This window comes from Lates calcarifer, linkage group LG4, assembly GCF_001640805.2.
Source record: "Lates calcarifer isolate ASB-BC8 linkage group LG4, TLL_Latcal_v3, whole genome shotgun sequence".
Lineage (NCBI taxonomy): Eukaryota > Metazoa > Chordata > Actinopteri > Centropomidae > Lates > Lates calcarifer.
The window spans coordinates 9,036,489-9,056,124 of NC_066836.1; the positions used below are offsets into that span (position 1 = coordinate 9,036,489).

Here is a 19,636-nt window from a genome sequence, read left to right on the forward strand (position 1 = left end):
TTTGTTTTCTGTACATGAATACCGCTAGACCGCTCGGACCCGGAGCCCGAAAGAATTCATTATCACTCATGGCTGTAGAGGTGCTGTTGCTCAGCAAAAGTTACATTGTGTTGCTTTAAGACTTTCTAAAACCAGAGTCCGCTGATGAAATTTACAAATAATATACAGCATGTACATGTTGTGCTGCACGATGTCTGTATGAATTCTCAGTAATGACTGCACTGCAGAGCAGAGGGGATGAGGACAGACAGCTCATACAGGTATATGAGCTGATAATCCACTTAGCATTGACATGAGTTTTTGTGTTGAGAGGTCTCGTCCAATCAATGCTGCGCAGGCGAGTTGGGTGATCAATGCCAACGAGGTTACATGTTCATAACACACCTCTTTATCATACCACAAGAGCTGAATGCAAATAGTCCCAACAGCCCTCTCCCCTGACCACTTCTGCCTATCATCCGCCATCCTCTCCACATTCACCCACACTCGTGTCCCTCTCTCTTTTTTTTCTTCTTCTTCTCTCGCACTAATAAGACCGTGAGTGGAACACAGTGTTTTCATTTTGTCTCAGTGAGCTGTTAGCTACCTCTCTGGTAACAAATGAGACACAAGAACAGAAAATACAAGTTCTAGCACAAAAAAATATGCTGTTTTCTATCTTAACTTGCATTGCTTTTTGACGGTAGAACTGTCGTAATTGGTGCAGAAACTTTTGAGTGCCAGGTGAATGGTGCAGTGACATTGTCTTTAAAGCCAAATATTAAACATGCATCACCATCTCTTTTAAATTTAAACAAATAACCCACTTCAGAGACCTATATTACGCTTTATTTAGGGCAAATCTTAAATCTGGTACAAAGCAATGAGAGTGTTTTTAGTGCACTGTGTCTCTGCAGCAGATAAGCTTCCCTGACTATACTATATGTTACTGTGTCTTCTCTTAGCAGCAGTGCAGTATACAGTTTTTCTGGAATCAAAAAGAGCTGTATTCAAGCTTTGTTGAGAACCTCTGATGTCTAGTATTTTAGATTTGGCCTTGAAGCCGCAATAGTTTTAGAGGGATAGTTTCACATTTTGGGAAATACAATGATGAGCAGAAACACTGTTACCAGCATGGACATTGTGATTGCCCTTCAGCTACCCAGCCCCATATGCAACAGGGTTATTGTGACACATTCTTCCTATTACCATCTTTAAAATTTTCTGCAACTTTCTGCTACAGTAGCCGTTCTGTCGGTTCAGACCACATGGAATAGCTGTTACTGATAATGCACTGATTTGTGGGCTACCCTTCCTTGGACCACTTTCAATAGGTACGTACCACTGCTGACCAGAAGCACGCCATAAGTCTCGTCCTTTCTGACCTGGTGTGATCCGGTCGTCTGGCTGTTGGGACAGCAATTGACTAATGACTAATGTATCCCAGACCTTGAAATGCACCGTTGTTGTGAAATAATCTATGTTATTCACTTCATCTGTGAGTAGTCATAATGTTTTGGCTCACTGGTTTCAAACTTAACTTCCTTGATTGCAGAAAGGTACATGAGGAGACTGTAACAACTGTCATGTCTGTGCATTAACTACACAGCTGGATACAGGAGGCAGCGTAGCATGAGGACTGAAAACAGAGAGAAACATCAAGCCTGGTTCTGTTCAAAGTTTAAAGATCCACCCACCAGCACTTCTTAAACTCACTAATTAAAACAAGTACGGGAAGTGACACACTTCACTGCCATTGTTTCACTGTTGGGGTGTGACACACTTCGCACATATTATTGTTTTGATCAGAAAAGATGGTGACAGGTAGAGGTCAGTACAGTACAGTGTGTGTGTGTGTGTGTGTGTGTGAGTGTGTACCAGGGAGGAAATGTGCATGTATGTGTGCATGTAAGAAAAAAGGGAGAATGTGGGTTTGAACTAATGTCGGTGGTGAGAGAGATGATAAATGAGAGTTGTAATGTGGGGTAGGTTGATAGCAGAGCAATTATCAAACACATACATGCACACACGCGCGCGCGCGTAATATCTCCTGCTTATCTATGTGGTGATATTACAGTAATACATTATAATCATGCTGCTTGATCGGTCTATCTGGGACACCCGCTGCACTTTGGGGGATACATCACTGCTTTGTCTGCAAATATACACTGTACACTGGTGTCTACACACACATACACACTCAGGCACACTGTATACACACCAAGTTTCCCCTCACAATAATGAACCAAATCTCTGAGCTATTAGGTTAGCAGCACATGTACAGACACAATACACTGAGAGCAGACCTGAGGCAGTTAGCACTCTCTCTCTCTCTCTCTCTCTCTCTGTGTCTCACACACACACACACACACACACACACACACACAGAGCGAGTCGGCCTGTTTGAGGCTATGATTCAGCCTGGGTCAGACTTGTTAACAAGGAAACAGAAAGAGGATAAAAATTGGAGCACTCAAGTGTTTTGTTGGTTGCGAGGGTTTTGTGTGACGTGGCATCCATTCACAGACTGTGGGTGCTCTTTACTTCTGTTTCTCTTCCTGTTTCATGTTGTTTCCATGCAACTTATGTATCAATGCTGAAAGATCACTGAAATATTACAGAAAACATTTGCACCTCTCCCTCCCTCCCTCCCTCCTGGTGACCAACACTTGACCTGAGATATAGGTAGCGTCATATGAGGTCTTTGTGTCGACATGTCCGCCAGCATTAATCACACCAATCACTTCAGGATTATTGTGTGTTTTTTGAGGTGAGATCTTGGCTGGTGGAGAATCATACTGCTGCCACTGTTGGCACTAAATCTATTTCTACACATGGTTTAGGTAGTTCCTCCATGTGTCCATTTTGGATTGAGTGTAAACTTTTGGATTCTACTAATTGCAATTTATGAATTACCTTATTTAAACCCAAATGGTGTCTTTAAAAAGCTTATTTTATTTACTGGTTAGCTAATAAGGCACTCAATTTATGTTATGGCAAAGGTATCAAAAGTAACTAACAAATATTTAGTTTGTTTATATCATAAACAAAGTCTGGGAAATCTGTTAAATGTGCTCAAACTATATCACCTTAGCGTCAGTTGACTCTGAAGATTATCAGTATGAAACTATTTGGCAGTGAGTAGTTAAAGAGGAGTGAGCTTAACAGACCCCTGTACCCTGCTCCTCATCTCTGCTTGAAGACCAGTAGCTGAAGGCTACATTAGCTGCCACTGGAATAACCTCCAGCCATCCAGTTGCCAGTTGCCAGTTGTCAAGTTGCACTGTGGGTTATGTGGGTGTCAAACATGGAATAAAAAAGACATGATCTCTGGTTCTGCTGCGGTGAGGTAACTGTAATTTTTTTAGATTAGCTTGTTAAGTCTACAATTAAAATTTAAAAAATCTAAAGTGTAAAAATGTATTATCTTATGAAATACTGTATCTACTGCTTTATCTAAAACTGGTCTATGCAGAACAAAAAAGGCAAACTTTAAAATAATGCCCTTGCTCAGAGATTGCAATCAAAACTTTCTCACCACTTTCAAGCACAGTGCACAGTTACATAACTGAATCTAGGGCTCAAGTCTGAATAAAAAGAAACAATTCTGTGGTTTAATTTGCTTCTTTTTGGCCATCTATGACATAACTTAACAACTTCCCTCTTTCTCCAAAGTCTGGGTCCATGTATATAACACCATGACTCGCTGTGTCCTTACAGAGTCGCCGGTCAGGCCATCTGACCACGCAAACGACACGACAGGCTGGCTGTTAATCAGCAGTCCTGTTCTGAGACATTTTGTGCCTTCATGTTACTTAAGTGACAAGTGAAGCAGTGCCAGGGTCAGATTTCAGGGAGAAGTTTTCTGAGTTTATAATTGAGTTTGGTTCTTTGGCCGCAGGATGAGGGAAGAAATGAGAGTCAGAGAAAGTGAATAATGGAAAGGGGAAAAAAGTAGAGAATGGAGAGTGAAAGGACAAAGAGGGAGGGAGAGATTGTTCCCGTCCTCCTGCCTCCCACTGACACAGACTCTGTGACAATAGAGACTTTCAGCTCTCTGAATCTTATTAGCCTGTCCACTCTCTCCTTCTCTTCACTCTCTCTCTCTTTCAATCATTTACAAGTGCCTCTACCAACTGTGGGGCCGTAATTGCTATTCTTCCGGAGATGGGGAGAAAGAGAGAAAAAGAGATGGAGGTGGAAAAAGAAATACAGATGTGGAGAGAAGAAAAGAGATGTGATGGAAGGAGGGAAATGCATGTGAGAAACTAGGAGAAAGGGGAGGAGTGGAAGAAAAAAAGCAGAAAACATTTTGTAAACCTCTGCTTGTACAATATCTTTACTTTTATCTCTCTCTCTTTTTCTCTTTATGTTGTTGTCCTCATCTTGTCACCTCTTTCCAAGAGTCTATCCTCTAGAAACCATTAGAATAAAAGACTGTATTCTAAAATGAAACCCTGTGAGTGTGTGTGTGTTTCTGTGTCTGCTGTGTGAATTTACTGGATCAGAGGATTATTGGTATCTAAGAATCTCCTTGACATGCAAAACATCCAGTCATCTGTTCGTGTGGGTGTGTATTTATGCACAACAGTATCTGCACATATGTGAGTGTGTGTTTGTGCCAGAAAAGAAGAGATGAAGGGTTAACAGCGGTTCATTCACAGCATGCACAAAAGGCTGCAGAGAACGCGGCGACACATCCACAAACTGATAGCTTTGTTGTCCCAAGCCATGTTACTGGAAAATAAAATCTAGACAACAAAAAGGAAACATGAATTTCATGAAAGGGATAATGCGAAACAGGTCCGTTCTTGGTTGCTGTTCTGCAGATATCTTTCAACACCATGTGCCAGTGTTTCCTTGAGAGCACAGCAGAGAGAATATATCATCCCGTGATGATTGAATTTTCAAGGAATGATGACATAACCTTGACAAAAATGTGTTAAAATTGTACTTGCACTGAAATGGACAGAAATCAAATCATGTTTTTTGGTGGGAAAAAAAATTATGTGGTGTTTAAGAAATGGTTGGATTCTATGTAAAATCCACACAGTCAAGTAAAGGAGCTGTATTTTCACTATGAACAATGTTAGGTGACGAGCAGCTGGAGCCCTTTGATAGGCTCTCCCAGCTGAATCCTCAGTATGAAAGAAGAGCCACCATATTTGAAAATATCTGGTCCTTTGATTTAAAAAAAAGAAAAAAAAGAAGCAAAGATACAAACTTGTGTACATACAGATGTAAGGAAAGAACTATGACTCCCAAGATGCATTTCTGTATGAAATGTGCAGTCAAAGAGCTTAAAATTCTGTTCCATGTGCTGCTAATGCCAAACAGCTGAGCTACAGCTTACACTTTGAGCAAGATAGTACTTTCAGCAGTTTAAATGAATTCACTTTTGAAATCTGCCATTCACCATACCAAACTGACAAAAACTAATTTAGCTTAAACACTTTTAGTCTGTAACAGATGGACAAAACATGAATATTGTTACATCAAACAAAAGACTGAGGTGATTCTAAGATGAGAAACACTGAGGATATCTAAAACTAAAACAACTAAAGAACACTAGACTGGCACAGATCACAACTAAAGTACTGTACAGATTTCTATTTTAACTGCAGCCATGTATAAGCTCTACTGGGCTCAGGCCCTGGAGACCTAGGCCTTAGAGGGCCCCTAGGCCTGGGGCTTTGAGATGACTTCAAAGTTAACATTTGTTGTTGGAAAGTAAATAAAATGGCAACACACAGGCCACAAATGGATGTAAAATGACCACAAAGATACTCAAAACAACTTCATAAAATAAAAAATAAAAGAGACATAAAATGACCAAAAGGAGACTCAAAATTATTACAGAATAAAAGTGTATAAAGATAAAAAAAAAAAAAAAGAACCATAAAGAGAAAGAAAAAAAGCGAAAGAGAGAAAAAAAACATCTGCAGCTCTTTTGTGTTGTATTTCTTTCAGTCTAGATGTAGGAGGGGTTGGTGGGACCTTTTCACGTCTGTGCCCAGGGGCACATTGTTTATTAATCCGTCTGTGACTAGGTGAATATATAAATAAAATTATTAAAATAAAAATCATTTTACAAGTGTTCTTTGTTTTGTCTCTCATCAAAATTCCACAGAAATTTATTATAATGTGAAATCAAATACCGCCACAGGCATCTCCCTTTGGATTTGTTTTGTTCCCATGTTCAGACACGTTAACAACCATGAACAGAGCAAGTAACAATCTTTAATCATTAGGAAAAATATTTTTATTTTCTGGTGTAATATATGAAAAAAAAAAGTGTGCGCACACAAACAAGCCTTAACAAGCAATTTCATTAATGAGTGTGAATTTTAACAAGGTTGATAAAAGTAATTATAGTCAGATATTCTGGAAAAAGTATTTGATAGTGCTGTTTCTCGCATCAAGTAACAGTACTTTCATCAACATTTACTGAAATACTACTCAATGCTCTATTCAGTACCAGCGTTGCGGATCATTACCCAAACAAGCAGGGTAAAAAGCACTTAATGGCTCCAATCCATGTGCGCAGTATGTTCACTGATGTGTTTTTGTTCTGAGACGGAAGAGTTTGGAGGCAGGGGGCATGAAACAGATGGAGGAAGCATGTAACACAACAATGTATCCTGGCACAAAAAACAGGGTGTGTGAACACAGAAAGAGAGGTGGACAAAGACAACATCAGAGAGAATAAAGAGGTAAGTGTGAAAGAGAAGGAGAGGGAGTCACAGATCTGAGATATAGCCAGACAGCAGGAGGAGAATAAATACAGACAAAAACAGAAAAAGAGAGAATGAAACAGCTGAAGGAACAGAGGAAGAAAACAAAGGAAACACAAAGTGAAGGGGATGACAGAGCGTGTGAGGTTGCGAGCCAAATTCCAAGGCAACATAAAATTACTGAAATGAATGTGCTGTTCCACTACACTGCAGGGCCGTTACTGTAATTGTCAGTTCTCTTTTATATTGATCTTACAGATAGCAGATAAATAAACCAGTGCATTTGCCTCAGTTATTACATGAATTTAGCACATTCACATCAGCCCTTAATTTATTGTATCATCAAACTACTTATTAGTTCTGGGTCAGGGTTAATTCTAAGACTTTAACTTCACATAGAAAGCAATGTAATACCTGTTTCACAGCCAAAGTATGAAAGCAGGAAAATTAAAGAGTACCAGTGAAAACTGGTGGAGTCTACATGTTGGTTTCAGGCTAATTTAGTCTATTATTATCTTTCTCCTGGGATACCTTCACTGCTAAGCACCAAAGTCACACATTTTCAAATTTTGCACTTTTACACTTAGATTTAAAGTTGATTGGTAACTGCTCTCTACGGTTGAACTTTGATTAGAGCTGCAATGATCTGTTGATTAATTGATGAGTCAAATGTGAGAATTAATCATAGACTATTTTAATAATTAAATAATTACTGTAGTTTTTTATGGAAAAAAAATGTTAAATATTTGCTATTTCTAACTTCTCAAATGTGAGTTTTATGCTTTTCTTTTTCACACATATGACAGGAAGAACTAAATATCTTTGGATTTTGGACTGTTGGTCAGACAATGTGAGACATTTAATTACATAATGTTAGCATTTTGGATACTTGATACAAATACTGTACAACATGGAATGTACAAGTGTATTTATTACGTACAGTATGTTCTTAGTATGTAGTTTGGAGAAATGTAGTTATGAGCAGGAACACTGAGTGTATCTTTCATGATTTAACTAAAAGCAACAATAAGAAATAATGGGGGTTTCATTATCCTCTCAGGAAAAGAAGCAGAAATCTTCCTCAATCACAGGAAGAAGGGAGAGCAGTGTTGTTTTTAATCACATGGACTGTTGTTCATTTGCGTCTTTAAAAAACAGACAATTATGTCAATGTAATCCTTGATTATCATCATCCTATTAATCTGGAATTAACCTATTCCAAGTAATCTAGGGACAGCAGCCACAGTAAAGCTGAGTTTCGTACTGGCTCTACCAACCATACAAACTTGTGTGTTTTTGTGTGTATTTCCCTAGATGATGCTTTTGGCATGATTTGGACAGTTCTCCCTATTACATGATATCAAATCTGCATGACTGGCAGATGAAACGACTCTAGCACGCCAGCATGTGTCTGTGTGTGCATGGATGTGTAAGCATGTGTGTGTGTGTTTGTTTGGCGGTACAGCTACAGGTCTCATTGCCACCGTCCAGCTGGCATACTGATGTAGTAGTTGGCACATATGCTGGCATGCACACACACGCATACACATACACACACACTACAAACACTATTCTCGGAAGAATCAGTATCCTGAAATATCTGTAACCGAGTGCATGAAGACTCCCAAGGTCATGATGCTGTCAGAGCATGCTGAGGCTTGCTGTGGTCAGACAGGAAATGGTGAAGAGAGCTAGTTTCACGCTGCCAGAGGATTACAATGTAGACTCAACTTTTCATGCTACCAAGACACTCCAGCCAAGAATAACACTGCAAAAATAAATCCATCATTGATCTAGCAAAGTCATGCTCAAGAGGTAACAAAAGTCATATAGCCTGAAATCATATTTTAATATACAATATATCATCATTGGTTTATTTGATTTGTGGTAAGTCAGACACACAGATGACAGACAGAAGCAAATCTCAGCTGACACTGGGCAAGAGGTGGGGCAAAAAGGGCTGATACATAGATAATTGACCATTGACCTTAATGACCAGTAAGGCTAATATTAAGCTTAAATGAAATGTCACTGATGTTAAATGCACTTTGTTGCTGATAAACTGTTAAACATTAACTAAAATGATACGTCAACAACGTTACCTACTTCGTTGCTAAAGCTAACATTGAGTGGAAATGAAAGATCAACAATGACTCAGCACAGAGTTAATTTTAAAGGTAATTCCATACAAAGTGAATTGAAAGAAGCAGGTGGACATGAATATACAGAAATAAGGTTTTGGGGGTATAAATTTGCATTTATCTCAGAGCTAAACAACTCTACAAACAGACAGTAACGTCAGGAAAAAGAGAAACTGGAGAAAAATAACAGAAAAGACACTCTGGAAAGTTATGAGATCAGCTTGCGCCTGTCACAACAAACACAGCCATGTTCTGGATAAAAACAGTGCGTAAAGTGTAAGCTAACAGCGACGGCTAACATTTGTACAGCCTTTGTGTTTTTATAGTCTTTCCATCCAACACATATTTACTGCACATTTGAGAGAAAATAGCCCTGGAAAGATTACCTATATTTCAACGCAAAGTCTCAGGAGACACACAGGACTCACAGGTGGAATGGACAATATATATTACAAATACGAATCTACTAGTGAGTGTATCGTCTTTGCCTGACCTACAAGGATATTTTTAGTCCAAATGGAGAAAGAAAAATACTCTTTCAGAGAGCAGCTCATGTCGAGGACATGTTCCTAGCTCAACGGAATCTGACATTTGACATTTCTGAAGGCTGCGCTTTGTGTGTATTTACATGTGTCTGTACACACACAGACACCTTCACACAGACGCACATAAATCCATCTGAGAGCATCAGTGTCAGTGCATCAGTGTCCCTCTGTTCGTCTTGATCTTCCTCTGCTTTAATCTCCTTTCCTTCTTTTCTCCCAGGAATTTCTTTCTTCTGTTCGTCACCATTAAAGGCCATCCACATGCGTCCAACTGTGTGTGGACACAAATGCTAAACACAAACAAGAATGTCAGACACACACCCCAGTGAAGCCAACTTCTTGAAAGAAGGCTTGTTCGGAAATGAATTTGAAGCAGTTACGCTCGCGTGCCAAGAGGCTCGGCAGACAGACGCACAGCGGGACAGATAAGACAAAAAACAAATTAATAGACTTAAGTGTCGATAGAGCGAGAGGACTGAATTCAAGCGAGGAAGAGGCTTCGATAAATTTGCCTTGATCTGGAGACAGACCAGTTTTTGGTTAGAGGAGCCTGAGTTTCTACTAGTGACGGCAGGAGTTCAGAAATGTGAGGAGTGCATTTGGTGACTAATATGGTCTGTTATTTTGATCTTATTAAAGGCCTTGCAACAGCTTTCTAGACAAGCTGGAGATAGGATGGAGCAAGATGAGTGATACAAAAACATAAGGACTTACATCAGTCAAGGAAAAATAGGACAGAGAGGCATGGACGACTGTCTGAGCGCACACAGGGACACAGAGAGACGGAGATGCACTGTACTTTGAAAGAACATGAACTGTGGAAGAAATTAATCAGTTTATGTTTCAAAAACTGATTTGATCATTAAAAATGCATCTAAATCCTGTGTAAACCGTCATTAAATTATCACTGAGACAAAAAAACTTCTTAACTCTTCTTCACTACAGCAAACAGCTTTATATGACCTCTGAAAGTGTATGCACTGTGGCTCATTGTTTAATGATTTCACAGTCTATTGTAATTACACTGGGTGTAAAATGACTTAATGACTGTGAGGGTAAAGAGCAGGCTATATGTTTTCATTTGGGCGCTTTGCAGCTACAAGATATGAACAGAACAGCTACAGTGTTTTTTCAACTCTGCACCATATGGCTTCTTACTTAGCTCAATTAGGGAAACAAGCAAAGAAAAACAGCTGAACTCATCCATGCCTGTCTTGAAACTCACAGCAACTGTAGCAACAGCAGCACAATGAATCAAAAGCAGCCTGATAAGTCACACCCTCCTTTGCTCCATGGTGCATCACCATAATTAGGAGCTGCACAGAGTCACGGATGAATCCTCACTGAAAATAGCAAAAATAGAAAATAGAGTAAAAAGTATAAAAGCATTAAAGAAGCAGTGCGAGGTCTATCATTGCACCAAGTCCAATATTTCTGCACAAGAAAAGTAGTTTTAAAAGTATCATATTTACAGTATGATGTCTTAAGGTGTCTGGAACTGTTGTGCTTCTTTTTTATTTTGAGAATTTTCTGCATCGCTCATGTGTATGTTGTCTTCTAAAGGCTCATGTTGCCAGAGGAAAATACTGACATATGTTATCATGATGACAGAATTTTTTCAACTACATTAACAAGATTAAGGAAAAACTGTTTTAAAGGAGTAGAACAGGCATCAGTTTTTGGAGGTAGCAACAGCCCTGTGAGTAAAAAAACCTTTGAGAGGAACAAATAAGAAACTACTGCCATGTCCACCTCTCTCCAAGTGCTGGTTTTCTGCCAACATAAAAGCTAAAATGTCTACCGACAAACTGTATAATTTGGTTACATAGTTCCACAAGCAGTTTATCCAAGTAACTACTTGCCTACACAGATGTTTCTCACTAGTATGGTGGTGGGACAATTTTGCAGAAACGTGGGCAACCTGACAGATTTTTGAGGCCACAATAACTCAGCATGTCAGCTGTATTTGCTGACCCAATATGTGGGTGGTTTCACTTAAACAACTGCCTGCAGGTGAGACAGACAGGACGACACAGAGAGTTTTACAGGCCGACGGAGCAGCTGAAAACACCCTCAGGTATGAAGTTAAAGGCAAACTGTTAGAGAGACAGAGACAGAGCCAAAGAGGGAAAGTAATGCTTTCAGTCTCTCCAGCTGATGGTGTCTGCCCAGCCAGAAGCCCTGACACAGTGGTGCGGACTTTCCCCCACACCTGAGGTCTGTCCCGCTCCTCTGCCTCCATTTATAAACCAAACTTCTGAGATAAAACATGGTCTGCAGTCCAGAAAAAAAATAAAGGTACATATCTCTTATTTAGTAACCTCAGCTGCAGCGTACCTGCATAAAGTTAATGATTTATGCTTTGAGCAGCAGCTTAAATCAGCACTCAGCAGCTGCTGTTAAAAGCCATCTGCATTCAGCCTGACAGCACATTTGGAGTCTTTGTTTGTTGCAGTGGCTCTGTATTCATATTCAAATGTTACTGTTAAGTCGTCTGCTGTGTGGTTGAAACGTAAATAAAGGGGAAAAAAAATGAATACATTTCTAAAACCTTTTCTCTTCCAAAACTTTTTTCTGGCCTGGAAATCACAATCTTCATTGCTTTAGCAGCTGCCTCTGTGTCCTGCAAATGAACAATGACAAATGACTCTAACCTGCATACAAAACAGTGCACACGCCAAGGAGGAGGGAGAGTGGACTTTGGAGTTTTGTTTAGGCTGATACAGAGAGATATGATGCTCACAGCACAATAATATAGAAGTGCCAACATTAACAGCCACAAACACACACATACAAAGTCTTTACATTCATTTTCCAGAGACTTATCCCGACCCTAGTCTGACTCACTGGATGTAGACTGTGGGTATGAGCCTGGCACATGGCATTCTCCTCCCCATTCACTTCTTCTTCAGTATGGTAAACAGTGCCATTTTACTTATAGTGCTCCCAGACACTATTTTACAGGGGCAGTGTCGCTGCACCTTGGCTTAGCGCTGCCCAAGACAGTTATGATTGGTTCAAAGAAATAAAAACAAGCCAGAGCCAACGATAATAGGAGCCACCGCTTTCCTAACCCTAACTAACCTTATCCTAAAACTTAATGATTTATGTTACAGTAATTTGATTCTTGTCCCCAAAAGGAAAATGAGTCCCCACAAAGTGAATGTGTAAACAGATATTATGTCCCCACAACATAAGTAATACAAGCCCACACACACCAACCATGATTGGTGTGTGTGTGTGTGTGTGTGTGTGTGTGTGTGTGTGTGGGTACGCGTGTGTGTGCAAGTCCGCAGCTGACAATGATATCTATCTGTAGGAATGAAAAAAGACAGTGAGCTACCAGCCAATTCAATTACAAATACACCCACACACACATACAAACACACAGCGATCCGCTCAATAACAATAAATCATTGCCTTCATAACAAATCAGCTCTCCTCACCTCTCGTTCTTGTATGTTATGCCCCAAACAACAGCAATCACTGATTCAAGAGCAAAATACAATAATGAAAAACACGGCTGGGTGATGTAGGGAAAAAAAAAGGACTACCATCTACACTGCTTCTTAAGCAATGTGAGGGAAAAACACTGCAATAAAAAGATAATGAATGTATAAGTAGGCACAAATGCAAATGTGGACTTAAGTAAGGAGGGAGAGTAATTTCACCAAGAGTTGAGCATAACTGTGCACCAACATTTGAAGTATCACAAAATTAAAATGTCATTAATTGCACCAATTTATTCACAGCTCTGAAGTGAATGAATTGTCTTCCTCAATTAATGGAAAATAAAAAGTCTTTTGAGAGCTAATTTTTATTTAGCCATTATGATACCGAGTGACTATTATTAGTGGGCAAACTATTGCACTGTGTCAGCTGTGTCGGCCACATCTTATGCTATTATTGTATCTCAAGATTAACCCTGTAACACCCAGCCAGTTCCTTCTAAAGTAAAATTAATGGGGTATTTTTGATTCCTGCAATGATTTTGGTTTCCAAAGCTTTATCACATTACAGACTGCTGTGAATGAATGGAAACGCCATATTTTCGGTCATGCTAGCAACATGGATGTAGGGATGTCAGCATTGGTCTGCCCACCACTTTGGTCCAGAGTGAAATGTTGGAGAGCTGTTGGATGGATTGCCATGTAATTTGAACCGAACATTCATGGTCTCCAGAGGATGAATCCTACTAACTTTGGTGATTGCCTGACTTTTCCTTTAGCTCCACCATCTAGCCTGACATTTGTGGTTTGGAGTGAAATGTCCTTAAAGTTATTAAATGAATTACCATGATATTTGGTACAGATATTAATATTCCCCAGCGGATGAACTGAAATTACTTTGGTGATCCCTTAACGTTCCATCTGACACCATCATCAGGACAAAAGTTTTATTAGTTGAAAACTTTTTGACCAAATACCTGCAAAATGGCATTCCCATCAACCCTCAACTGTACCTTGTACTAGATTTAAAAGAAAATAATGCTTGGATGTAAACCCATCCACAGAAAGGCACATTTACAAAATTACCCACTGCCCATGCAGGCACGCACACACGCACACACACACACACACACACACACACAAGATGCTCGGACTTTGGCTGTGGCTCAAATGGGAGCCGATTTAACTGATGTAACTGCAGTTTTGCTTTTCTGCTGGGTTGAAACCCCTGGCAACCCAAGTCTATCTGTCTCCAAAGACACAGTGACAGATTCGATTTCAACAGCGTGCTCTGAAAGACCTGAAAGGAGAGAGAGATGAGGAGAAGTCTGCAGGGAGGAGGAGGAGGAGGATGAGGAGGAGGAGGAGGAGGAGGAGGTGAAAGCAGGAGAAATAGAGAGCTGAGGAAAGAGGGAGAGAATAATGAACTGAGGGAAAGATATCAAGTGAATCAGAGAGAGCAAAGTGCAAAGGGACAAAGAGAGAGGGAGAGTAATGAATGGACAGGAAAGAGCGACTACGAGGGAGATAGAGATAGAGAGAGGGAGACAGAGAAAGCATGGAGGAGGAGGAGAGAAGAAGGACAGAAGGCTTCTTTTGTTTCCTCTTCATCAGCAGCTGTCCTCTCCTCCCTGTTCAACATGCTCTTTCATCTCCAGCCATGCAGAGATAAAGACAGAGAGGAGAGGAGAGGAGAGGAGGAAAGGAGGAGAGGAGAGGAGAGGAGGATGATACTCTCATCATCAGCATCTCTCAGTAATCTGATCTTTCTCCTTTCTCTCTGCTACCTTTATTCTTTCTCTCCTGTGGAAACCTGAGTACAATCTGCTGCACCTACCATGACGGTAAAATGTCAGTCATAGAATGAACCTGTCAAACATGGTCAACTTATGAATAAAGCATGTTGTATACAGTCTTCCTGTGTTTTATGCATCTAAACATGCTATGTAGAGATATGTGGTAGATAGAAAACATGGATGGAAAAGACAAATAGATGAATTGTTGCATTAAAGTAACACAAATGTCTTCTTAAGCAGGAAGCAACAATGAGAGCAGAGTTACTGTCACTCCTTTAATGCGAAACAATATTTTAATCTTGTCGCTCCACTTTGAGAAACTGTAATAGCACCACATGCACTGATCAACACTGTCTCCTACAACATCTGTTTATACACCACTGATTTGCTTTGCCACATACATTTTGGAGGAGCTTTAATCGCTGCCTTGATTACGTTCGCTGGCAGCATTTGTCCCAGTCAGTGTCGTGTTCTTACACTTCACAGGTCAAGTCAGGGGAAGGAAGTTAGGCAGACTTTTGAGTCCAGCATTCAACAGAGGTTGGACCACTAAAAAACTTGCTTCAGATTAGGAAAACATCATGATTTGGGCTGAAAACTGACAAAGTCTCAGTCCAATCTCTTGCTTCAAGTCAGTGTTGATGTTGATGGCAATTATTCTCTGGTCTGAGTTGCCAAAACATATATACTATAACAGTGATGATCACGCCAGGCATAGGCAGTAATAAGGGTTATGTTATGGTATAAGCAACTGCAAAGTCAGAAGATAATTGTCTTGTGGGTTTATCACTGTAGGCCACATCTTTCCCATTACATGTAGCCATTTGATTCACTGTTAATACAAAGATAGAGATTAGAGCAGCTTTAAGTTGACTTAACTTTTTCAGCATGCAGACAATGCCAGATATTCATGGCGACAAATATATATATATGTATATGTGTGTGTGTATAGACTTAATATATATATATATATATATATATATATATATATATATATATATATAGATTTAGATTTATATATATATATATATGTGTGTGTGTGTGTGTGTGTGTGTGTATAGAAGGAAGATAGTGTGAAAGTGAGAAATAGTTTGAGAGAGGAGAGAGGAGAGGAGAGGAGAGGAGGGCACATCTCATGGTAAACCAATCTTTCTGCCCCCTGTGCTGTGTGCTACAGTTGCTCCTCTCGTCAACTACAAAAGCCTGCAGGTCTCGGGCCTCTCTTGTTTGCACAAAAACTGCATTCAGATACACAGAGTGAGGGTTTGTTTATCTGGGACTTTACTCGTCTTGTTTCCTCTATTCCCCTCTCATGATTTTGATGAATTATTAATATTGTTTCTTGTACTTTCTTTTATCTAATACTTTCTCAGTACATGCATACAGTGTTTTGAGGCGATATAATTCAGTATTTGCTGCTGAATAGACAGACAAACTGTGTGCGATGGAATACATGTAAAATTTCACGTGAAACTTTCAGAATAAACTCCAGCCTGATTTCAGGGAGAATCAAAGTGTAATTTTGATATGATATTTTTTTGTATTGCAGTATTTTTTGCTTATTATGTCGACTCAGACACCTGGTCAGCTGAGGTTTGGAAGGAAAAAAAAACAACTTCCCATTGTTGTGTGAAATATGTCAGGCGGCTGCATGAAAGCAATATGAGTAAGAAAGAAAATTCGAATGTGATATATTGCCAGACATTTGCTGATGCAGGTGCTTTGGGGCCGATATTCAAATGCCAGCCTGCCAAATACCGCCGCTGCTAGAATACATCACGCTGCAAAATTTTGTAGTGACATATTTTCTTCTTTTTTAACAGTATCTCTGGTTTGTCATGGAGCATTTTTGACAGCGTGGCTTCATCTTAAACAGAGGGTCACTGTCAGCTGAAGCAGATTACGTAAAAATACAGTCGAATAGAAGATGGTTGCAGGACAAGTCAACAGATTTAGATACAGATATGAAATTTCTGTAGCTGCTAGAAAGCACAACAAAAATGCACCAGAGAGGAATGTATCACTTCAGAAACAATCAGCAGTGAAACATCTGCATATAAGGAGGAAATGTAACCACAGATGTGAAAACAAACTACAAAACCAGAGCTGGAGGTCTGAGGAAAACAGATGCCAAACATGTGCAGGGGTTGGTAAAGGGGCATCACTCTTTGTCTGCTAAGCCATGCAAACAGGGAACACAGACTGTTTATGTCAGCACAAGCACCACATTAGCATAGCTCGAGCTCTGTGAGACTTGATAAGCTACGTGGCAGACGCTGGCTGCATCACAGATGATGGATGGATGGACGGATGGATGGGAAATGAGACTGGCAGGCGGGGAAATAAAGTCAAAGGGGGATTAGAAAGGGTGAAACATGCAGGAACACAGAGAAAAGGAGACAAAGTGAGAACAAAATGAACACTGCAACAAAAAGTGTCAATAATTAACGATTTAATGAAAATCTAAATAACTTGATATATTACCTGATTAAAGGTATTTTACCTTTGTATCTAAACCAGCAACTAATTTAACAACATAAGCGCAGCGACAAGTGCAGAGGCTGGCTATGGTAGAATATAAATCAGAAGGTGTGGTGATGAATAAATTCACTCTCAGCCAGTCACATCACTGGTGTCATTGCTCTGAAACAGCTGTGTCAATCACAGTGACGCATGATAACAGCCCATTAAATGGAAAGAGGCTTCTCCAGGAAATTACCCTCTTGTTTTGGATGGCGTAGAGCGGTACAATGTGAACAAACAGCACCTCAAATCAGCTGCTTATATGACCGCATCAATCCAACGCTATTTCACTTTTATTTCTACTGGATCTCACATCATAAATTGATGCATCAGACTGTAAAATGTGACACAACACGCATTTGTACCATTTGAAGAAAAAAATAAAATGGGATATCACAACATGGGAAATTTATCACATTAACAATATTTCTCTGCTTTATCTGGAGGGTGGTGAGGTAGTAGTAGTGGAAAATGCAACATTACAAGCGAATGATTCTTACATCGTTAGTTTGAGACCCCTTAAAGTGGAGCTGCAAAAATTGGTCGATTTATTGAGCAACAGAAAATTAATTTGCAATTCTCAAACTAAAATCCCCAAAAGTTGATGGTTCTATCTTCCTGGATGTGAAAATACAACACTTTTATCAGTATTATGTTATGGTAAAAAAAGGCTATCTGAAGACATCACTTTGGGCTCTAGGAAATTATAGTGTCTAAATTCATTTTTCACTATCTTGCAGAGTAAACCACTAATTGATTAATCAAGAAACTCTGCAGATTAATCAATTAATGGTGAAGGAAAAACACATCTTACAATGGCACATTGTTGGTGTCATTATATAGGTATTATTGTCATGTATTGTAATGATGGCTGAGCAATTACAGCAGTTTTACAAATTAATGTTGTGCCTCTATAGCTCATCGTGGCTTCTTAACTCAACATTTTAGCAACTTTTTTTTGTAAGTAGCTAAATCACATTTCAGAACTGCATCCAACTACAGTTATTTTTCTGCCAAATAGGCAGACAGAAATGATAATTTCATCGTAGTGAAAATCTGGCTGTGGGATTTCATGGCCCAACTGCAAGGATCACATCCATGGCACAGTCTCTGGTGTTCATATTTGTTGTGCTACTTCAGTCAAAATGGGGGAAAAAAACAACATTCAAGTATATAATTGCTCTGGTGCTTTATTTTTTTTCTCTTTCTACAGATCAGTGATGGTGGAGCTGTTCTCTGGAGGTCAAGTTTTATTCCAACATCAAAACCAGTCCACTGAGAAAGACATTTTTTTTATTTTCTAAGCTTACTGATGCATTTGGGTTGTAAACTGGCACAACTGAAAATCTGTGCTTGTGATATTTTAAATAAACACTGTCCATGAATAAAAGCCCAGTCTGTGCCTCATGGTTTCCAAATTGACTTGGGCAAAAAATCCTGCCGTTTCAAGATTAAATACAGTACAGCAGAACTCAAAGGCTGCATTTTTTCTTTGCTCCATGTTTTCCATGCTCAAGGTAACACACCATGCCCCCCGCTCAGTGGTGTACATGCTGTACTGTTTTCCATGTAGATGGTTCCTTGTGAGAAGATAATGATTTTGCATAAAGCCAAGATCACATGGCAGGTAGTCATCCTTGTATGATGGCAGGGTGTCAACATGCAGAGAGCCCAGGAAGAAAATTCACAGTGAGCACAGATATACTTTTTTTTTTTTTTTTTTTCACCTCACAGTGAAATGAACAGAAATTCGAGGTAATATCTCTGGTGGATTCAGTATTTCAGCTTATTTGAATTTAAATTATTAAGAGATCATAAATAAATTCCCTTTCTTGAAGAGAATGAAAAGCCACAATGCCTCAGCTCTTCATTCATTCATGCATAATTCTTCATCACGATGTGTGGCACTGTATTGAAAAAGTCAGCTGCTAATAAAGATCAAATAACTTTACAACTTTCTTAGAGTTGTTCATTTCAGTCACCTACTGAGCACAGCGGTACCAAATTAAAAGACTACAGATTACATTGGTTACACTGGGTAATTGCACAGCGATGAAATCTGTCCTCTAGTCTGTCATAACCAGTCCTGCGTATACCTAAATATTTAATCTTTAAGATATTCATAACCTGTTGAACCCCCTGACCTGCACCAGTGACCTCAGATTCACACCAGAATCTCTGTCTTTACCACGCTGGCCATTATGGAAAATTCACATTGGTTCCAGGGAAAGATTTTCTCATTGGTTAATTCAACCTTCTGTTGCTCTACATGCCCACTGAAAAACTGAGAAACTAGCAGCCTTGATCAGTCACTACAGATATAATTAAAGTGGCTATAATCAAAAACAATGGGTCATAAGACTAGTTGTGAAAGGTGCTGCTTGTCACGATGAACCTTCAGTGGATTATCACCTGACCACAGTGCCCCTTCATCTGCGGCTTTATACTCTTTCAGCTCATTGTTTTGGT

At 39.5% G+C, this 19,636-nt stretch overlaps 1 protein-coding gene across 1 annotated transcript in view; it reads right to left on the minus strand.

Moving 5' to 3' along the window:
- The window catches only part of b4galt2 (UDP-Gal:betaGlcNAc beta 1,4- galactosyltransferase, polypeptide 2), a 151,519-nt gene that overhangs the window by 80,042 nt on the left and 51,841 nt on the right, over positions 1-19,636 (minus strand). The window lies entirely within an intron of this gene.